General features: G+C 44.4%; 1 long non-coding RNA gene and 1 pseudogene across 1 annotated transcript; both read right to left on the reverse strand.

The window, feature by feature from the left end:
• Window positions 1–2750: 2750 nt before the first annotated feature.
• On the reverse strand, window positions 2751–16027 carry LOC122479960 (annotated as a pseudogene).
• A 332-nt stretch (window positions 16028–16359) lies between these two features.
• LOC122493027 lies at window positions 16360–19793 on the reverse strand. The gene is made up of 2 exons (XR_006299804.1): window positions 19017–19793; window positions 16360–17752 (listed from the first exon to the last, which is right to left on the reverse strand). It is a non-coding gene; the product is annotated as an uncharacterized LOC122493027 (long non-coding RNA).
• Between the last annotated feature and the right edge of the window lie 1425 nt (window positions 19794–21218).

Raw genomic sequence — 21218 nt, forward strand, 5'->3', positions numbered from 1 at the left:
GACAGGAATGATGGTCAGGGAAGACCTCTTTGAGGAGTCTCTTAGGTTGTGAGCCGAAGGCTATGTCAGAGTTAGCAGGATGGAAAATGTGGGTGGTGGGCAGGTGGCGAAGCATGCCAAGCATAAGGACCAGCATGTGAAAAGACCATGAGATAATGAAGGACTTGATGAATTCGAATAACTAAAAGTAAGGTGAATCTCTATGGAACACAGAGATCAAAGATACCATGAGTAGGATTGGGACAGACTAAGATTACTGGCCTAGGAAAAAGTTTAGGTTTTATCCCAAGAGGACTGGGAAGTCATTGCAAGGCTCCTTAAGCAGGGGAATGGTGAGATCTGATTTATTTGGTGAAGATTACACTGGTTACAGTGAAGAAAATGGATTTGGGTTGGGATAGGGCAAGATTTAGGGAAACCTGGTGTAAGGTGATTGTGGTGATCCAGCTGAGAGATGAAGGTGGCAGTGGTAATGGAGATGGGAAGAGGTAATGAATTAGAAATCTTAAGGAGGAAAAGCATCAGTACAGCTTGATACTGGTTCAGATGGGTGGGTGAGGGAGAGCGAGGAATCAGTAATGACCCCCAGGTTTCTGGCTTGAACAATGCCTGGCAAGGTGGGTCCACAGTCAGTCACTATATTAATTTGCTAGGGCTTTTGTAACAAAGTATCCCAAACTAGTGGTTTAAACAGCAGACCTTTATTATGTCACAGTTCTAGAGGCTAGAAGTCTAAGATCAAGATGTTTGCAGGGTTGGCTCCTTCTGGGACTGTAAGGGAGAATCTGTTCCATGCCTCTCCCCTGGCTTCTGGTGGTTTGCTGGCAATCTTTAGCGTTCTTGGCTTGTAGATACTTCACCCAGTCTCTGCCTTCATCTTTACATGGCGTTCTCCTTCTGGGCATGCCTCTATGTCCAAATGTCCCCTTTTTATAAGGATACCAGTCATATTGGATTAGGGCCCATTTTAATGACCTCATCTTACTTACCTAATTACATTCCCAATGACTCTGTTTCCAAATAAGGTCACATTCTGGGGTCCTGGGAGTTAGGGCTTCAACAGTTTTTGAGCAGTGGGGGACACAATTTAACCCAAACACTTAACATTTCTGTGCCTCAGTTTTTTCACCTGCAGACTGGGGACAAAAATACTTACCTCATAGAGGTGTTACAAGGAATAAACAAGAAGATATATTTAACGTGCCAAGAATGGTATTTGGCACATAATGGGATTCAGGAATTGTTAGTCTTTTTTTACCCTATTGCCTAATCCACAGAAAATGGGGAACTTCAGATCAGGAGGGAGGATAGGAGAATCCATTAGGGAGGCATCCCGGGGCACTTGGGTTTCATGGTTTCTCAAAGATCATGCCCTGTTAGTGACTGCTTCTAAAATAGTGCAGTCTTGATTCCCCATGATGAGAGCAGTCCTGGGGTTGGATGGGTGATAGAGACTATGCCGCCCAGGTCAGGGAAACAGCACTGTCCCGGGGGTTGCGGCCTCTGAGTTCTAAGGACGGAATGAGTAAGCTTGGGCAAGCACTGCCTCCTCTGGGCCCAAGATTTCCATTCAAAATATCAAGTCACTATTTGTTGGCTGAACACATGTTGGATGAATAAATTATAGAGCACTTACTCTGTGCCAGACCTATGCTAATGGCTTATATCCACACTCTAATTTAATTCTCTCAATAGCCCCATGAGATTTCATGGGTGGGGAGCCTGGGCCTTAGAGAAGTCCAATCATTTGCTACACAATAAGTGGTGGAATTGATATCAGGTCTCTCTTCCCTCACCATCTGGTTCTAAACCACTATTTAGTCTGACTTCCCTGTTCTCTGGCTTTAATATTTCAAGTCTCCAAACATCCCCATAAACATGCTCATACTACTTCTTCAGCCTCTGGGGCTCCAAGCATGAGTCTGGACTTCTGAACCTGGCTGCCACATTGGGAGCTTCTGAATTTCCCAGCTTTGCTGGAGAGGCCCACTAACCCTGGAAGGAGCAATTAGGAGTTGTAACCAGAGGTGTATGAATCAGAGATCCATCCCTTTAAATATTTTGATTCACTTGCCATGTATTTGAGCTCTAATCTATATTTATATCTCTATCTTTCTGAAAAGGATTTCAAAAAGGATGGGAGAAGTAGGTATGAAGACGAAGCTTCTCCTTTCTGGACAATTAGCTAGGGTTGTTTACTGCAGGATTATTTTACCCTTAGGTAATTTCGGGGCTGCTTTTTCTCATTGCCCCTAATACCATTCATTATGTTTCAGCTGCCAACATTTGGGCTGTCCCTGTAAGAAAGAGGAATTGTGGGTGGCTCTGAGGCAGCAACCACGGCGATGCCATTCGAATATTAGAACCTGAGTGTTGTTTGGATGGGTCCCTAGTACGGGACATGGTTTTAATGGGTTTATGAGGTTTATTGTGCCCCCTCTCATGGTGGAAGGAGAAAAAGGTACAAAGAACAGTGAGAAAGGGGGAAACCTCTCTCCTTCTCCTCCTTCTTGTTTGGTATTTAAAATATAGTTTAATGAAAACACTTTCTCATCTTTAAGTATCCTTTAAGTACAGTAACAATGATTTGGATCTTTTATTTTTTTTTTAAGTTTTATTTATTTATTTGAGAAAGAGGGGGCGGGAGAGAGAGAGAGAGAGAGAGAGCATCCCAAGCAGGCTCCACTGTGTCAGTGAAGAGCCTGAAGTGGGGCTCAGTCTCACGAATCCTAAGATCGTGACCTGAGCCGGAATGAAGAGTTGTTCGCTTAACCGACTGAGCCACCCATGTGCCTCTGAGTTGGATCTTTTCATCGGAAACTGCCTTGGCTTCAGGACCAAACTGCTTCCTGGAGCACAGGGTTTCCATGCCACCACACTGCTGAGTACCCGGTGCTCTTGAGGCACACATGACACGAGGCCTCCTCTGCTGGGAGTTCTGGGGGTGGCTTCAGGGGCTTGACTGTTATCAAATGTTCATCTGCTTTCAGTTTTACATTCACTGGAGGGATATTCTTGTGAACTTGAGGAGTATGTGCTTTTTCTAATGAAGGCACCTTCATCGTATCTGTCCCCCACTCTGGACGTCTCCTTGTACTTTTTATTCTGGTGGCAGCGTGCAGTTTATGAAGGTGCTGTGGATCCGTGCCATATTTTTATTGGTCTGCAGATGAAGGCTGAAACATTTTATCTGGAATTCTTGACCTGGAAAATGAGTAATGAATCCAGGATGTACAAATGAGAGACTCCACACCTTTACTCACGGTTTGTAGTCTGCCTGCAGGCTTTGAAACTACTGAGTGTGAAATCCCTGCCGTGAGGGTGGTGGTTATTCCCTTTAGAGGCCACCGAGGGGAAGCTGAGCAGAGGAAGGACCCTGCCTTATGAATATTAACAATAATAAATCTTTTCTGAGAGTTGGCTGTGTCATAATTTCCATTTTACAGATGAAAAAATGAGGCTCAGTGAAGTGACATCGTAGGTTCCAACTGATTCCTTTGGCAAACAGCAGACCTGGGAATTCACTCCCACATTGTCTTGAACTAGAGCTCATATACACATGCCCGTTCTATCTGCAAACTCATATTTGCAAAGTAAAGTCGTCTCAGGTCACAGAACAGCTGATGGGCATCTTAGGAAAATAGCCTTGATCCTGACTTAATAATAAGAATCATAATCTGAACCTCAACTATTTATCTAGGGCATGTGATGAGCCATCACTGGTCTTAGTAAATGCTCAAGTGCATGACCTTGTTTCTTTCTCACAATGTTCCTAAAGAAGTGGGTACTATTATCATCCCCATTTCATAGGTGAAGAAACCGAGGTTCAGAAGTAAGAAGTGGCATGTGTGTGCCATGTTGCTAATAAATGGTACAGCTAGGGTTCAAAGCTGTGTATTTTATTTCATTTTCATTATTCCACTCTCAATATCAATGACTTGGAAATTTCTTTATCAACTGGAGATTGAAGCTGGGGGCATTTTCATGAACCTAAAGGCAACATTCTTATTAGTAAGCATTTGTAGTTTTCTCCTTGGTAGAAACATATTCTGAGGAATGACTTGCTCTTTATATCCCATATCCATATGGCCCTAATAATCAGACCTTTTTGCTCACTCTAATACTCCTTCTTTCAAGGCTCAGACAACAGCATTGTGTCCTCAGATCGTGTGAGGGCTGGCTGATTCAGCATGACTCAAATGGGGCAGGACCCTTTGCAGTGTCCTCCCGTGTTTACTGTTCCCTTCCCAGGTGAACAACCCCTTCTCCACACCAAAGCTGTCGTATGATGATCCCCTTCCATTTCCCTTCTGTGACTTTGGTTTATGCTTTCCATCCCCAAAACCTTTGTCTCCATTTCCCTCCCTTGTAAATAGTCTTTAGTGATACACTAGAGAGAAGTGTATGATCCCTTAAAACCACAGATTGTTTCATCCTGCCCCCAGGGGGTCTCCCTTTCCATTCCAAAGGAGGTGAGTAATGCAGAAAGAAAAAAATAGCTAAACACTCTGACTATGTGGAAAAGGAATAGTCAGCACAGTCATTTCCTGACATACATGAAGAAACCTGCATTAAATGAAAGCAGCAGAGTGTGGGGTTCTGGGTAAAAGGATTTTCTGGATACTTTAGGAATAATCTTGCTAGAGTGTACAAGTCTACTTTCCTGCTTCTGGAAAAGTGGCATACCAGGCATAGTGACTCTTTGCTGATTGAGCATTTTTCCTAGTCCTGAGGTCATTGTTCTGGGTAGACATGGGCTTCCATAGCTCCTCAGGCAGACCCAAGCCTAGGACTTCACTCTTCTTGTGACAGGAGAGATACCTAAAGAATTGTGTCTTCCAGATGGTTAACAGACACATGAAAAGATGCTCAACATCACTCATCATCAGGGTAATACAACTCAAAACCACAATGAGATACCACCTCACACCTGTCACAATGGCTGAAATTAACAGCACAGGAAACAACAGATGTTGGGCAGGATGCATAGATGGGGGAACCCTCTTGCACTGTTGGTGGGAATGAAAACTGATACAGCCACTCTGGAAAACAGTATGGAGGTTCCTCAAAAAGTTAAAAATAGAGCTACACTATGATCCAGCAATTGCAATACTAGGTATTTACCCAAAGGATAAAAAAAATACAGATTCAAAGGGGTACATGCAACTTGATGTTTATAGCAGCATTATCAATAATAACCAAACTATGAAGAGAGCCCTAACGTCCATCTACTGATGAATGAATAAAGAAGATATGGTGTATATATATATATATATATATATGTATATATATATATATAATGGATCATTACTCAGCCATCAGAAAGAATGAAATATTGCCATTTGCAATGATGTGGATGGAGCTGGAATGTATTATGCTCAGTGAAGTAAGTCAGTCAGAGAAAGACAAGTATCGTATGATTTCACTCATATGTGGCATTTAAGAAACAAAACAGATGAACATATGGGAGGAGGAGAAAAAAAGAGAGAGGAAAACAAACCATGAGACCCTCTTAAAGATAGATAACAGGGGTGCCTGGGTGGCTCAGTCAGTTGAGTGTCTGACTCTTGATTTTGGCTCAGGTCATGATCTCATGGTTTGTGAGATCGAGCCCCATGTCATGCTCCATGTGCTGAGAGCACAGAGTCTGCTTGTGCCTTTTCTCCCTCTCTCTCTGCCCCTTACCTGCTTGTACTCTCTCTGTCTCTCTCTCTCAAAAAAAAAAATAAATTAATTAATTAAAAAAAAGAGAGAGAACAAACAGGGTTGACAGAGGGAGGTGGGTGGGGGATGGGCTAGTTGGGGGAGGACACCTGTGATGAGCACTGGGTATTTATGTATGTAAGTGATGAATCCTTAAATTCTACTCCTGAAACCAGTATTTCACTGTATATTAACTAACTAGAATTTAAATAAAAATTTGAAAAAAAAACCAGTGTGCCCTCCACGAGGGTAGGATTTTCATTGTCTTTGCACCCTGCTATATCCCTAGCACCATTTTGCACACAATACCTACCTCTAAGACATTTTTGAATGAGTGAATAAATAATTTCTTTTCATCTGAAAAAAAATTTTGTCTTCTCTCTTTCTTCCTGACACCTAGAAATTTTCTTTCTTGATTTTCAACCAATGTATTTTATTAAAAACTAAAAATAATATTTAGGCTGACATTTCTAATGCTGAAGGGGTAGGGCTTCTTGCCTCACTGCCATCCTGACAGGAAGTTGACCCTGTGTCTCCAGTATTTAGTACTCAGCCATTAAGGCATTAATAAAGGTGGAGGGCTCTCTTGTTTTACAGGATTTGTCCAATGGCCCATTTCACTTAGGTGTGCAGGAAGGAGAAGTAAGGCACTTAGTAAGTGCAGCACCTACAAGTTACTTCTTTTAATTCTTACAAAACCCGTCAAATGTAGGCGTTCATTATCCACACCTGAGAGCCTGGGGAAACTGAGGTTCAAAGAGAGTCAGTAAGTTGCCCAAAGTCAGAGAAGAAGTGACTAAGAGAGGATTTGGGAGTAGGATTCTCAGTCTTTAATGCAGAAACTCTTCCCACCGGCACCCACTGGCTGGGTTGGAGTCCAAATATGGAAAACTCATCCCTCCCAACTTGGAGACCTCTTGGCCTTAAGCAAGGGAGGGCCATTGGATGCTTGGCAAAGATACGTTCTGGAGGCCTCATCCTCCTGGGAAGGTCTAATATTACCAACATTGTCGTTGACCAGCCCAACCCAGTGTATCCTTCCCTTGAGCTCCTCCACCTGCCCCCCTCTCCCTTTACTATAAGCAGCCTGGGAGAAGATTTCTTATAATCTCCAATGTGAGTTCATTCCCCGAACCACTGGTGCCTGGTTATGCATCTTGGCCAAATGTGGGAACACTTCTTAACTTAATTTACCTGTTTGTATATAGGTACTCATGATTCCTCACATTAATATACAAGGTTTCAAGCACATTCTCATTCCCATGGTTTTATTTTGTCTCTAGGAATTTAAATTAATTTTTGAAAGCTCACTTATTGAGCATTTATATGCCAGGTTCAAATCTGTTTAGATTCATGTTCTAGTTTATCTTCACAATGCCCCTATGGAATCATTATTTCCATTTTAGGACTAGGAAACTGAGATTAAGTAACTCATCCAAAGCCCCATATATCCATGAAGTGAAGGAAATTGTCTGAATCAAGAGTTGAAATACACAACTTCTATCTTTTACTCTTTATTAGATTATTAGATTATAAAGTGTTCTTTCCACTTTTCAGGCGCTAAGAGATATGCCTAAATTCACACATCAGCAGAATAAGGATTAGAACAGGCCTAAGGCATAACTTTATGGATGGAGTGTTTGTGACACAATCATGCAATCTTTCTTCAAATTCATAAGGATGCCTTCAAATTCATAGAGTCTGTCCCACATTACACCAAAGGCTGATGTCAACAGTTCCTTTTGAGTATTTTACTGTCCCAGATTAGAGTCTGTCCCACATTACACCGCAGAAATGCGGTGCTGGTGACTCCATGAAATAAATCATATTTGCATGAAGTTAGGTAAAGCCCCCTCCCACCAAGGTCTGGAGGCCGCCTAAGGCCTTTCCTCAAGTGGTCCTGCCTCCCTGTCCACCACTAAGTGAGTTTGCTGGCTCTGTGCCCCTACCCAGGCTTGGGATTTATAGTCCAGGCTGCCCTCACACCCCTGGGGGCCCTCCCACAGCCTCCAGAGCCCAGACTGTGGCCTGAGGCCCCAGTGACCTTGCTCTCCCAGAAGGCATTGCTCCCTGCTGGCAAGGTGCCAGCTTTGGGTGGGGTGGGCTAAGGTAGGCTGGGGCAGGAGAGGAGCCAGTAAAGAAACAGTTTATTTCTGTGCCCTGACTTTGGCACGGAGAGACATTTGGGGGAGTTTGAGTCCTAGTGACCAGCCCCAGAAGTTTTCAGGGATTTGAGATTCCTGATTTGGCCCTGAACAAGCCCATGTAGGATCTGCTGATAGTCTCCATTGCCAGAAAGCCCAAAGATGACCTGAGGTCTCCATGGGAGACCCCTTGGATGTCCACACTGGGGCCCTCCACACAGGCACGTGCCCTCCAGGCAGCCAGCATCCCTCGAGGAAATCAACTGGGGCTGGAAGGGCAGCTTGGGGTAAAACAACACCAAACTTCCCAGAGTTGATGGTTCTGTTTTATTCTTCAAGTTTTCTCCTCTCTCCTTCCTTCAATTCCTTATCTCTTTTCTCTTCTCTCCCATCAAAGAGCCGGCACATTCTGGGTTCAGATACCAGTTCCACTTGTAATCAGCCATGTGGCTGTCAGGAAACTACTTAACCTCTCCATGTCTCAGCTTTTTTTTTTTTTACCTGTAAAATAGGAATGATAAAATCTTTGCAATTTCTAAGAATCGGAAGTAGAGTGTGTTAAATGCCAAATAAATGGCAATAATGATAATGATTTAGTATTGTTACTATGTGGCATGGTTGGGAAACTAGCTAAAGAATTTTACTTCATCTCTAAGTATATGTACCAGATGTATCATTAGAGATCAAGACTTTAAGGAATAAGCCTTTAATCAGGGCTCAGGGGCTTTTAAGAAGAAAAATATAGGTATTAAAGCTATGGGAAAACATTGTAGAGACCAATAAGGATCAATCACACATGTCGCCTTCTGAGTGCGAAGAACCCTCTGTTACTCTGGGTCTCTCTAGGTCTCTGGATACATGTACCTTTATCTGTCACTGGAAAAAATACACTCACAGACCACTCCCACCTTGAACCCTTCAATCCTGAAGAGAGACAAGAAATGAATTATAAGTTCATTGCCCAAGCTCAAGAGAGAGCAAGAAATCCAGTGTGATGCTGGACAGGCTCAGCATTCCTGTCAGCAGAAGATTCTGTTGGCTGATGAAGCGGACCATGGGGACACGTTGGAGGTATACTAACTCCACGGGTGCAGTCTTGGGGAAGGCTGATGTCAACAGTTCCTTTTGAGTATTTTACTGTCCCGGATTAGAGCCCTTTGTTCTCTAACCAACTGGCTTTCTATGTGTCACACACTGGGCACAGATAACCAGACCGAAACTAGGTGATCAGAAGGCTAGTTCTCCAAACCAGCCAACTTTACAAGGTCAGGGCAGTGGGCACTAAAGCGTCAAATGCAGGAGGCAACAAATAGACTGTAGTGATAAATGTTCAAGGCTAATTACTCGAGATTGAAAATGGGGGAATAGAGGTGAATGAAAGAGAGAAAGAGAAAGAAACCTGCTATCTGAAATTGAAATCCTTCCCCTGAAGAAGCACACATCTGGAATTCATTCTTGCAGCAGGCAGCCACAGACTAGCTCTCTACCAGGACCCTGCCCAGCCACCGTGTGACGGTGACTGAATACAGGCTGTGCTTTGCGTGGGGCTGATAGAATGTTTCTCTGATAAATATTCCTGCCAAAGTTAGTTTTCGAGCCATGGTTCATAAATATACAGTATTCCAGCAAAAAAGTACAGAATGTCCTCCTGGGGCTGACAAGCAAATAGTTTCATAAATAACCCTCTTGACACGTGTAAGATGTTAGCATTCTTGAGGTTTGGGGCAAGGGCAGATGTGGATTTAATTGCTCGATTCAGTCTGGAGCCACACTGGACTTGGACGTTAAGTCTTGGGGGCCGATGGAAATGTTTTTCTTGGCTCAAGATATCGTGTTGCTTGTCAACACTGAGGACAAAGGCTTCTCCTCAGGACATTTTGGTCCAGGGTGGAGGGCTGCACAGGTGAGTCTGACCAGATTGGCATACAAGGGGATTCGCACTGGGGCATCAAATAAAAGGCATTTCTTTACCTCAAGGAAGGGCTCAGCTGAACCACAATATCGACTGCTTTGGGGGCACTGGGTGCCCAACCCCGGGCAATGTTGACAGGGAAGGGGGAGAACGTTCCAAAGAAGCCTCCTATTTTTATAATTTTTTTGTTTGTTTTGTTTGTTTGTTTTGTTTTGTTTTGTTGTTGTTTTTGGTAAAAAAAAAAAAACAACAAAACAACAAAGTTTGGGCAGATTCTAGAGTAGGCCAGATCAAGCACTGAGTCTAGGGGGATTTTCATATATGAGCAGCATGATTGGATCCTTAATTAGTGGGACAGAGTATAGTTTGTCAAAAATGGGTATTATACTGACCCCATCACATTTCTAGGATTCCTATCTCTGAGGCCCAATGAAGTCTAACCTATTCATACAGTGTTATCTAGGTTGAAAGAATGAGGACATTACGCTCCTGAGCATCTTAATAATCATTTCTGTGGAGCCTTAAAGCTTTCCAGGCCCTTCAACATCCACAACTACAATTGAGTAGCCCTGTGAGGGAAATTGGGCAGGAGGTACCATTCCTATGTTACGGATGGGAATGCAGAAGCCAGGTGAGAGGAAGGTAACTGCACGGGGAACCCAAAGACTAAATGACAGAACAAGGATTCGCATCCAGGCCCTTGGCCTCTTGGAGTTATGTCAGTGAATGGCTTGGTTTCTCAGGCATGCTAGATAAGAAGGGAGCAGGAGCAGGGAGAAATGAGCTCTAGAGTGGGAAGATTTTGACGGTGGGCAATGACAGGAAGATTTCTCAACATGCTGGGGACTCTGTTCCGAGGGGACACCTTAAGCAGACGTCTGGAAGATAATAAGCCACACCAGCAACCTTACGCTCCCTCCCTGTGACTGGAGCCAGTGGCAGACACAACATCACCTTAATGTTCTGAGGTGTGAGAAGGGCCCTTGCAGGTCTCAATTACAGTGTATTGACAGACCGCATGGCAGCCTGTTTCCGAAGACGGTTCTGAATTCGCCTGTGAAGACAGAAGCTTTAATAGTTTTTAAAAACAGGGTAAGAAATCTCTCCATCCTCTCATTTACTAAGTATATTGTATTTCTGTGCATTGACTAGAAGGGCTAAATCAGTTAGCAGTGGATAGTAAGACAAAGGTACTAGTAAGAATTGTCCTCTGACAGCTGAGTCGAGTACCTGGGTTAAGCACTTGATATTTGTACCCAGTTTATCAAGTGGGCTGAACTCGGGGTGGGGGGCACCAACAGGAAGTGGATTTCTTTTGCCCTCCAGATGCTGTGCTCCTGACCACGCTACAGACCCCTTGCCAGCACCCTGGTGGCATCTTGGACAGATCTATCCCCTGTTTTCTAATCAGTTTAGGTTATAAAAACAGGTACTGCTCTGGTTATTCACACTCAACTCAGGTATTAATGGTCCCCTCAAGGCTATACTAAAAACTTCAATATCCCCTCTCATTCAGAGTGCCTGCACCCTGAACTCAGGCTAGAGGGACATGCAGTGGGGACGGGGGGTGGTCTCTTCTTTCACTTGTTCTTAATGTTCTTTCCTGTCCCTGTGGCTGGCTGGCTTCTTCAGAGATGGGGCTGGGGGATTAAGGAAAAAGGGACTCTCTTATGGGACTGAATTGGCCATCAGTGCTCTGTTTGGCAGGTGTGCATTTGGTGGCTCTTATGCATATACTTGCAAATTCTCAGAGGTCCAGACTGAACACTGAAGCAGACCTCTTGTAACATTCTTGGCTCTTGCCCTGTTGTCTGCTCAATAGCATCTTTCTACTCGGGGCCCACCATGAGGGCTTAGGCCCCTCTGGCTTCTGCAGCATCCCCATGGTCCCTGGAAAAACTCCTGTGTTCTTTCCTTGCCAGATGTGTGGGCTGGCTTTTCCCTACCAGGTCCTATATCCTGGCTCTACTGTGGCATGTGACTCCACCCCCCTCTAGTCTTTTGTAATGACCAACCTCTGTAGTCATGGATGCCACCAAAGGCATGCCATCCTATCCCAGCAGCCCTCTCACTGCTCTTGGCCTTAGTCCCAGGATAGCACTGGTCCTGCCATTCTGCACCTTTGTGAAAACCTGGCCAGGTGTGAGATGCTTGCCTTCACTTCTTCCGGGCATTCCCAGTCTGTGACTGTTTCTTTTGACTACACTCACCCCTCCTTCAACACATTTGTCTTGTGAAGGGACACTTATCTGTGCTTATCCCTGAGCTCGGGAGGGGACATGCAACAAGAAACGTTTCTAGACAATTCCCACACCTTTGAACCTCCAGTCTTCTCTTTCATTGCTTGTCAATCAGTTATTCTTGCTGTACGTGTCCTGCTACCCTATATGTTATTAAGTCTTCCCCAGAGAACTAGCACCTCTGTTTAGCATATAGGGGCACTTACCTTTTATGGTACTGAGTGTGAGAGCGTTAACTGAATTTTAGAGACAATAGGAATTTAAATTTAACATTCTATTTATATACCTAAACTTGACAACAACCCTGTAGCTCTAATTATCCCCATTTTGAAGACGAACACACTGAGACCCAAGGAGTTCAGTGACATGTCAAACGACAGCGAAGCAGCAGGAGAGTCTGGATTGGTTCTCACTCTGATCTGAACCCAAAGCCAGTGCTCTCAACCTGGGACATGAAGACAGCAAGAAAGCCATTAGCCCAAAAGTCTGCAGACCTAGCGAAAGAAAGAAGTGGGAAGGAGAAATTCTCAAATCTGTGTCCTGTTTGTATCTGTTATCCGAAAGCCTTGATTTCAGTAGTCTGTATGTGATGGTGGGGCTGGAGCAGCTCAGTTAATTTGCATCTCGTGAAAGCTGAATCACGCTGGCCTTAATTGACAAGCACAAATGGCTCTGGCAAAGGTGAGGGAGCCAAGTGCAAGGGACAACGCCGCCGTCAGAGTTGACAACAGAAGTTTGATTAAAGAACGAGCTAACCAGGGTTCCCTGTGTGATGTCAGTCCTCTTACCGATCTCCTGCGTGTAGTCAAATGAATAATTATAGTCTACCTGAAACACAGATTTTCCCTTTCAAAGTGCATTCACATTTGTGATGTTTTTAATGTGTCCCCTACAATCAGGCAGTCAGAGCTAGGACTGCAAGACCGCCCAATTTTTACATAAGAAAGCCAAGCCCTGGGAATCCTGGAGTTCCCCCAAGGGTAAGGACTGGAGATCCCATTTCCTCCCTTCCTCTGAGTGCTTCGCTCAAGTGAGACTCTTCAACAGTATATTCAAAGAGGCCTCAAGGAAAGCAGATGTCCCTGGCTACTCTCTGAGTTCCTGCTGGGCTGCTTTTGTAGGCACAGGGGAGAACCCTTTCCACTGGCCTGAGTCTTGCTTTTGTTCCCTCTCCCTGTCTACACTCTCACTGTATATATTCAATTCCAGGCACTTTTTTTTTTTTTCTTTTTTAGGAGAAAGCAGAAGACAGATCAAGGGGCTGGCAACATAGGGACAAACTTAGTATTGTGCTATCTCTAGGTAGTGCACAGGCACTGCCTCCCACATTCCCTTCCCCTCTGTTCACGGGAAGAACTGGGAGCAATAATTTCAGTAGTAACTCCTCTTTGTTGAGCACTGACAATGACTGTGTGTTAGGTATGGTGTTAGGTGTTTCACATGCATTGTTTTCCTTATTCCCTTCAACTACTGGAGAAAGAGGGACTTCAGGTCCATAGCTTCTCCTCTAAAACCCTTGAAGCCAGGTGTGTTTCAGAATTCAGAATATTTTAGTTGTTAGAAAGGTAACATGGTTCACCTGCTCTATGTTATCCAACATCCTCAGCAGGGTCTGTGGCAGCATCTTGTTACCAAACACATTCATATTTCTGTGATGAAATGGAGAAACAGCCGTAAAAGAGGGATAACATAAAGGCTATAAATAGCCTCATGTCAATATAGATCAGTTTTTGCTGCCATATCAATGTATGCCAAACATGGTGAAGAAACTTGTGTTTTTCAGATCTCTTTGGATTGTAGAATTGCAGATGAGGGATGGTGGGTCTGTATTATTATGCTCATTTACAGGTGTAGATATAGAAGTTCAGATAGTTTCCATGAGTTGTCCAAACTACAGAGCTGCTGAGTGGCAGAGCTTGGATACAAACCCAGGCCTCCTGATTCTAGCACCTGCTCTATCAGCCACAAGACTTCCATAGTACATCTGTCCCTCGAAGCATCAGACACAATATTTGCATTAACCAGCAGCTGTAGTTTTTATTCATTGAGGGCAAGGGCAGGAGAACCTTTGGAATCTCTCAATTCAGTTTTAAGAATACGTATAGTCTGCCACAGATGGGCACTGTGTGCTCTACTTAATATTGGCCCATGAACCAGCAACGTCGGCATCACCTGGGAGCTTATAAGAAATACAGGATTTCAGGGGTTCCTTGGTGGCTCAGTCGGTTGAGCATCCCACTCTTGATTTTGGCTTAGGTCATGATCTCAGGGTCGTGAGGTTGGGCTCTGTGCTGCTCACAGAGACTACCTAAGATTATCTCTCTTCCTCTCTCTCTGCCCCTCCCCCCCCTCTTTTTTTTTTTTTTCTTCAAGGAATTGCCCACTTATGCTGTTTCAGATCTTCCCGTGTGATGAGAAGCTTCGTGTGGAGGCTGGGCACAGTTAGAGTGGCACATTCCTATTTTTAAAACTTTATTTATTTATTTATTTTTGAGAGACAGAGAGAGACATGGCACGAGTGGCGGAGGGGCAGAGAGAGGGAGACACAGAATCCGAATCAGGCTCCAGGCTCTGAGCTGTCAGCACAGAGCCTGACACGGGGCTCGAACTCACAAACCGTAAGATCATGACCTGAGCCGAAGCCAGACGCTCAGCCGACTGAGCCACCCAGGTGCCTCTCTCTTTTTTCCTCTTTAGGAAGAAAGAAAAGAAAGAAAAGAAGGGTAGGATCTCAGGTTTCACCCCAGACCTCTGAATCAGAAATGCATGTAACAAGCTCCTTGAGCTGTTTACTGGCACAGCCCAGTTTGAGCAGCTGTGGCCTGGAGCTCTTTTCTTGACTAATCTCATTTAAGCCTCACAACAACTCTGTGAGGTAGGCACTGTTGTCATCCATCTTAGAAAGCTAAGGAAAGTGAGGGCCCGAGAGATTAAATAACTTGCCTAAGGTCACACGACTGGTAGGTTCCAGACATGGGGGGGGGGGGGAGGGTTGGCATGACTCCAGGGTTCAGTTCATCACCAAGCTGTCTTTTTCCTTGCAGGCAGGAAACAAAACCTGAGATACCCTCAAGGGCATTGGATGGGCCTGCTCCTGTTGAATGGTAAGGAGAGAGATGAATCCCAACCGCAAACTGGTGGTTGCAAAGGAGCCTTTTTACTCCACCATCTCTCACCCTCAGCTCCTCTATCGGATATAGCAGCCAGCAGAGCTGTTACACCTGTTCTCATTCTCCACCTCCTAGACACAGAGTATAATTTCACTGCCTTTTTTCACTGGAACACAGGCAGGTCATATGCCTTGCATTGGCCAGTGGGGAGTGAGTGAAAGTGCTTGCATCATCTCCGGCCGATCCATTTACTTCTCAGTGCCAGACAGAGCAGCACCCCTGATCCCTAGCATAGTGGTCCTGGAACCATAACTGGTGATGAAGCGTCTGTCAGCCTGGAGCGCTCAGCGATTTCAAGGAGCAGAGCCCCCACTAAACACACACTGGACAGATAATGCAAGTGAGAAACAACCTTTGTGTGGTTAAGCCTCTGAGATTTGGGGGGTTGTTTGTTACCCTGGCATAACCTAGCCTATCCTGGCTGACTCTCTGACTCATCTTCCTTTGCTCCGGAGGGACTGATTTACACTGCAGGAATGCCAGCCAGCAGCTCTGTGGGTGGGAAAAATGTACCTGCTTTTATATACCCAAGCTAATAGCCGTTTTCTCCCTACTGCCTGTGAGAGTTTGTCTCTTTCTCCTCCTTTCTTTCTTGGTGCCAAATTTATTTCTGATTTGTTTTCCTTGTTGAACCTCTACAACTCCTTATTTTCCAAGGCTATTTTTAGTGGCTCTATTCTACCCTGAAGGAAATAGTTCACATCTTGGTGCCCAGGGCTTTTTTAGCTCCTTTTAATGGGAGAGGATAGCACATATCAACAATTCTTTTAGTCACCAAGTCATTTCCCCAAGAGGCTTAGAGAAGAACAAAATGTCTCCATCAAATGAGTTTTGGATGCTAGACTCCAACCTCCCCATTGTGCGTGATCTTCCCGGTACAAACAAGACTTTAACTTTCCATTGCTTCCTTCCTTTTGGAGGTTAAAGCCTGGGTTCCTTAAACCTGGTGATTTTCCTGGCCTACTGGACTGGTCTTTGGGAGTGGGGTTCAAAAATCTATGTCTTTTAAAAGCTCTTTAAGTGATTTTCTAGAGAGAATTTGATGACAGCTGTTTGGGAAGTCTTGGGTTGGCTATGTATTCTACATACTGAGCCACATATATTTGTTGTAACGTGATATCTCCCTGTTCATCAAGAAGTCATCCTTGATAAAAAATATATATATATAATTAAAAACAACATTCCCCATGGATATTTGTAGCAACTTTATTTATAACTGCCAAACTTGGCAACAACCGAGATGTCTTTCAGTAGGTGAATGTATCTATAAACTGTGTTATATCCAGATGACGGAACAATATTCAGTGCTAGAAAGAAGTGAGCTACCAATCATGGAAAGACACAGAGAGCCTTAAACGCATATTACTAAGTGAAAGAAGCCAATCTGAAAAGGCTACATACTGTGATTCCAATTATACGAGATTTTGAAAAAGGCAAAACTATGGAGACCACGAAAAGGTCGGTGTGTTCTAGGGGTTGGGGGGCAGGAGGGATAAACAGGCAGAACACAAAGAAATTTTTGGGCACTGAAACTATTCTGCACAGTAGTGCAATGGTGGAGGCATATCAGTGTACGTGTCAAACCCCATAGAATGTACAGTACCAAGAAGGTAAACTATAGACTTTGGTGATAATGATGTATCCATGTAGGTTCATGGGCGATAACAAATGTACTGCTCTGGTGGGAGATGTTGATGGTATGGATGATTGTGCATATGTGGGGTCTATGGGAACTTTTTGCACTTTGCTCAATTTTGCTGTGAACTTAAAACTGCTCTAAAAAGTCAAGTCTACTGAAATAACAACAGTAACATTCTCTTTCATGCTTCTGGAGGAGACGATGCCTTCTTGGGAGTGAGTCTGAGGGGTGAAGCTGAGCACTCCAGTTCTCTTACAGGTTTGCTATTTGCCATTCAATGTCTTCCATCTTACCAGCAAGGCCAGTCAGAACAAAAACAAGTGTCAGAGAGTAGGAAGTGCTTAGGCATGAACTGGAATAACTAGGATGAGCAAGGCCCTATTAGGGGGCAGGTTGTGACCCATTTCTTATACAGCAATCTACAGCCAGACTTCTCCACTCTGTCTTCTCAAGAGATGTCAGGGAAGTGATGGCTTTGTATTTTTGCTATTTGTTCTGTGGGGGCCATGATCATCATGGCTTGTGGAGACCAGGAAAGAAGCAAGGGGTAATCGGGCAAAAGGGCAGCATGTACCACAGAAGCACCTGGAGAGATGCCAACAGACCACAGGCAAGGAGGCAAGAAGTACACAAAATTCAGAAGGTAGGAGATCAGAAGCCAGGCGAGTAGACTGAGTAATGGATGGGAGGCAGGAGCATCTGACTAGTGAGAAAGCCTCTTATCAATTTTATTTTACAGGGGGAGCCTGTAGTGTGAAATGAGACACTAGGGTCCAGTGGTGGCCATGATGGTGAAGAACAAGTGGGGTAACCTCCCAGTAGGGGGAGGGAGGTGCTCAGAGTCAAGGATGCTACTGGCTTATCACTGCAACACGTGACCAAGAGTCAACCAGCTTTCACAATGTCCCCTGGAAGTCAGTTGCCAAACCGAGGCTCTCCCATGCCTGGGAAGGAGAAGAAAATGGTTAAAAGACAGGAAGCAAAAGTGTCTCCATTGGGCAGCCACCAAATTTACCAGCCATCAAAACCTTTGCCTTTGGGGAGCCTGGCTAGCTCAGTCAGTTAAGTATCTGCCTTTGGCTCAGGTCATGATCTCACGGTTTGTGGGTTTGAGCCCCGCATGGGGCTCTGTGCTGTCTGCACAGAGCCCTCTTTGGATCCTCTGACCACCTCTCTCTGCTCCTCTCCTGCTCACTGTCTCTCTCTCTCTCTCAAAAATAAATAAGTAAGTAAATAAATAAATAAATAAAATTAAAAAACCCTCTACCTTTGATACAGTCTGGGAATATTTTAAGAGAATATCTGTTGATACTTAAAATAAAATAAAAGGATCAGCCTAGTTCATGAATAGCTGTGAAATAATAATCAAGAGCCTAGCTTATGTTTCAAGAAGGAAGCTGAAATCTGCTGGCCTAGTGTTTAGATGCTAGAAACATGCTAATGGTAATAATAGTAGTCTTTGTAATCATAGTAAGTAACAATAACAATAATAATATGTCAGTAACTGCTGAACCTCTCAGCTATGGTTAGAGATGTGTTGCTGTGCAGGTCTGGCCCAGGGCAAAGTTTCTGGGCTTTCCTGTGGTTTTCCAGTTTTCCTCTGGACTGTAAACTCACCTTCAGCCCAGGATGTGGTATAATTGACACTATAGTGTAAACAAATGTGAACGTCAATGTGATCCCTGTTTTAGGGAGGTGCTGTCCAAATCCTATTTTGATGGTGGAATGCAAGGTAAAGCTGCTGATGCTGGGCTTTAAGGTGGGAGGAGGAGTGGGGTGAGGGGTGGTATTTGGGGGGGGTGCAGACTGTGTGATGTTGAGGCTTATTAGTGGCTCTTCCACAGCCCTTGAAACCATACTTTAACAAGTGAAAAGCTTTGCAAGCTGTAAAGGACTATTAGACGCCAAAACAAATTACTTTTATTATAGGTGACCAGGAGCAGATACTGATGCCACAGGAAGAGCAGAGGGAGCTGGAGGAGTGAAGGCTGAGAGGTGAGTTATTAACAATTTCCGAGTACATGAAACACTACAGAGCAAAAGTTGAGACGCAGCTGTTCTCGACAGCCACCAGAGTCAGAAAAATAAGCATGACTGACAGCAGGAGGAGGGAATTAAAAAAGATCTAGAACAGTATTAAATACAGGAGAGTGTGGCAAATAGTATCCATTCACGCAGTCATTCAGCAAACCTTTACTGAGCACCTACCGGGCAGCAGGCACTCTGCTAGGTGTCGGAAGTATGAAGATAAAGCCAAAGCCTCTGCCCTCAAGTGGTTCACAGAATCACATCAGCCCAGTCGTCACCTCCGCAGATATGTGCCTTCCTCCCTGTAAATGCCTCATAGATATTCATCTCATGAATGGCTGAAATAGGATTGAACCAGTGGGGAAGACAAAGAAGTCATCAGGTATCACAGATCCTTTCTCTAGCCTGGGGTTGATGTACGCCTTTCCCGAGGCAGGAAGGTGGCTGATGGAGATCTATGTCCAATTGAAGATGCCACTTATAATTAGGTTTGATTCCCTGAAGTGCTGTTTTTGGAGAAAGTTGTCCAGTATTTGAGGAAGGCCAAGTTTAACAAGTTAGACCTGAAACTTCACCAACCCTCCAAGTCAAGTCCCCCGGCCAAGCGTTTATATTTAATTGGATGTTGTCACCAGTCATCTGCTCCAAGAATGCAGAACACTACTTTCAAAGCAGATACCTTTTTTGGAGCTGCACAGTGCAAATCTTGATGAGTGGAGTCAAAACAGCGCCTGGCAGTGTGACTGACAACCTCACATCAGTCAACTCAGAAAGAACTGGAAGGCTTCCACCTCCCTGCCCGCCTCTGCCACAAAGTGCCTCACACACCATGTGCATCTGGCTGGCCATCCACTAGACAGACGTCGCAGCGTGTGGTCTGAGTGAATCCCAGCCTTCTCCTTTCTGTGCCTGCAAAGCTGTCCCCAATTCCCTTGAAGCTCCCTGGACGACGCCCACACAAAGGCCTTTCCACCCGCTGGAGCTTCTTCCTGTTGCTGTGCCTTGCTTTTTTCTTCACAGCTCGATAAACCCTTCTCATCTCATATTTATCAAATGCAATCACAAAGGGACCACTTAATTAACAGGCTGCCATTGTGTGGAAGATGATTTGGAAGCGTACAGCCATTTAAGAAACCTCACACTGTTCCAGACGACAAAAACAGTAGGATGCACCATCTGGGAGGAAGCTTCCGCTGAAACAGACGCCAGTGTTTCCATGATTAAGAACCTAATATTATAACATCATAGTATGCTGTGCCATTTGGTTAGCAGAGGCAGCCTTGTGAGTGAGTGTTCTCAGGTCTCGCCTGCTTAGATGCAGCCAAATCATTCAGTATCAAAATATTTGCTCTGGCAAGGGGCCCTGGTTTATACTGCTCTTGTATCTATTCCCCCATCAAGCCTATGCGGGGTGGACACACTGAAAGAGCTTAATTAAAACTTGCCAAGGAATTTGTTGGCTCTGACTACAGGTAGGGTGAGGGTGTGGGTACTATGGCTTGTGAAGGCAACTGCAGGTGAATTCACAGTTCCAAGGGGGATGAAAAAATTAATATGATGTAAATATTGCCTACAAGAACTGAAAAAAGCTTACCTGATCCCCCTAAAATATAACTGCTACTCTCTCTATTTATACACACACACACACACAAACACAGCTACTCCTTATAGGAAATTTAGAAAACATAGTTAAGCAAAAATTTAAAACTAAAAATTACCCATAATCCTCAGAGAGAGCAATCTTTTTGTATATTTCCTTCCGATCTCTCCCCGCCCCCCCTTGCATTTTCTGCATTATATTCTGTGTAGAGCAGTTCCTACGTTACTTCTTAGGCCATTTTTAGTCTCATGTGTACATTGCTCGTGACTTCTTGCCCCCTGGTAAAAGTCTCTTTACCTCCTTTCTGGCTATCCAAATCCTACTCTGGACTAACTTCCGGCCCTACCTTCTAATCTCATCCACATTAGAAAGAATATGGGATTATAGAGACTTTCATTTGGTCCACTGAACAAGCTGTGGACATGGGCAAACTACTTACCTTCTCCAAGCCTCAGGTGTCTCCTTACGATAATGGAGATGAGAACCTTGCAGAGTTATGGTCACAGTTAAATGAGGTGAGGTGAGTAAAGAGCAATGTCAGTAGATGAAGAGTCTGTTTCTTCCCTGGTTCTCTGTGTACCCAGAGCACCTGGAGTGTTCTGCTCCCAATTTTGCCCACTCTAGATACTTCAACACCTTCCGTTGTTTCTAGGATACAATCCCCAGTTGGTATGGTGGTCTAAAAAACTGCTGATCAGCTTTATTTTGAACCAAGCTTCCCCTCATTCTCCATGTCAGTCACCTGACTTTCCCCCAGAGCAGGGTTTGCATGCACTGGTCCC

Source organism: Prionailurus bengalensis, chromosome A1 (assembly GCF_016509475.1).
Source record: "Prionailurus bengalensis isolate Pbe53 chromosome A1, Fcat_Pben_1.1_paternal_pri, whole genome shotgun sequence".
Classification (NCBI taxonomy): domain Eukaryota; kingdom Metazoa; phylum Chordata; class Mammalia; order Carnivora; family Felidae; genus Prionailurus; species Prionailurus bengalensis.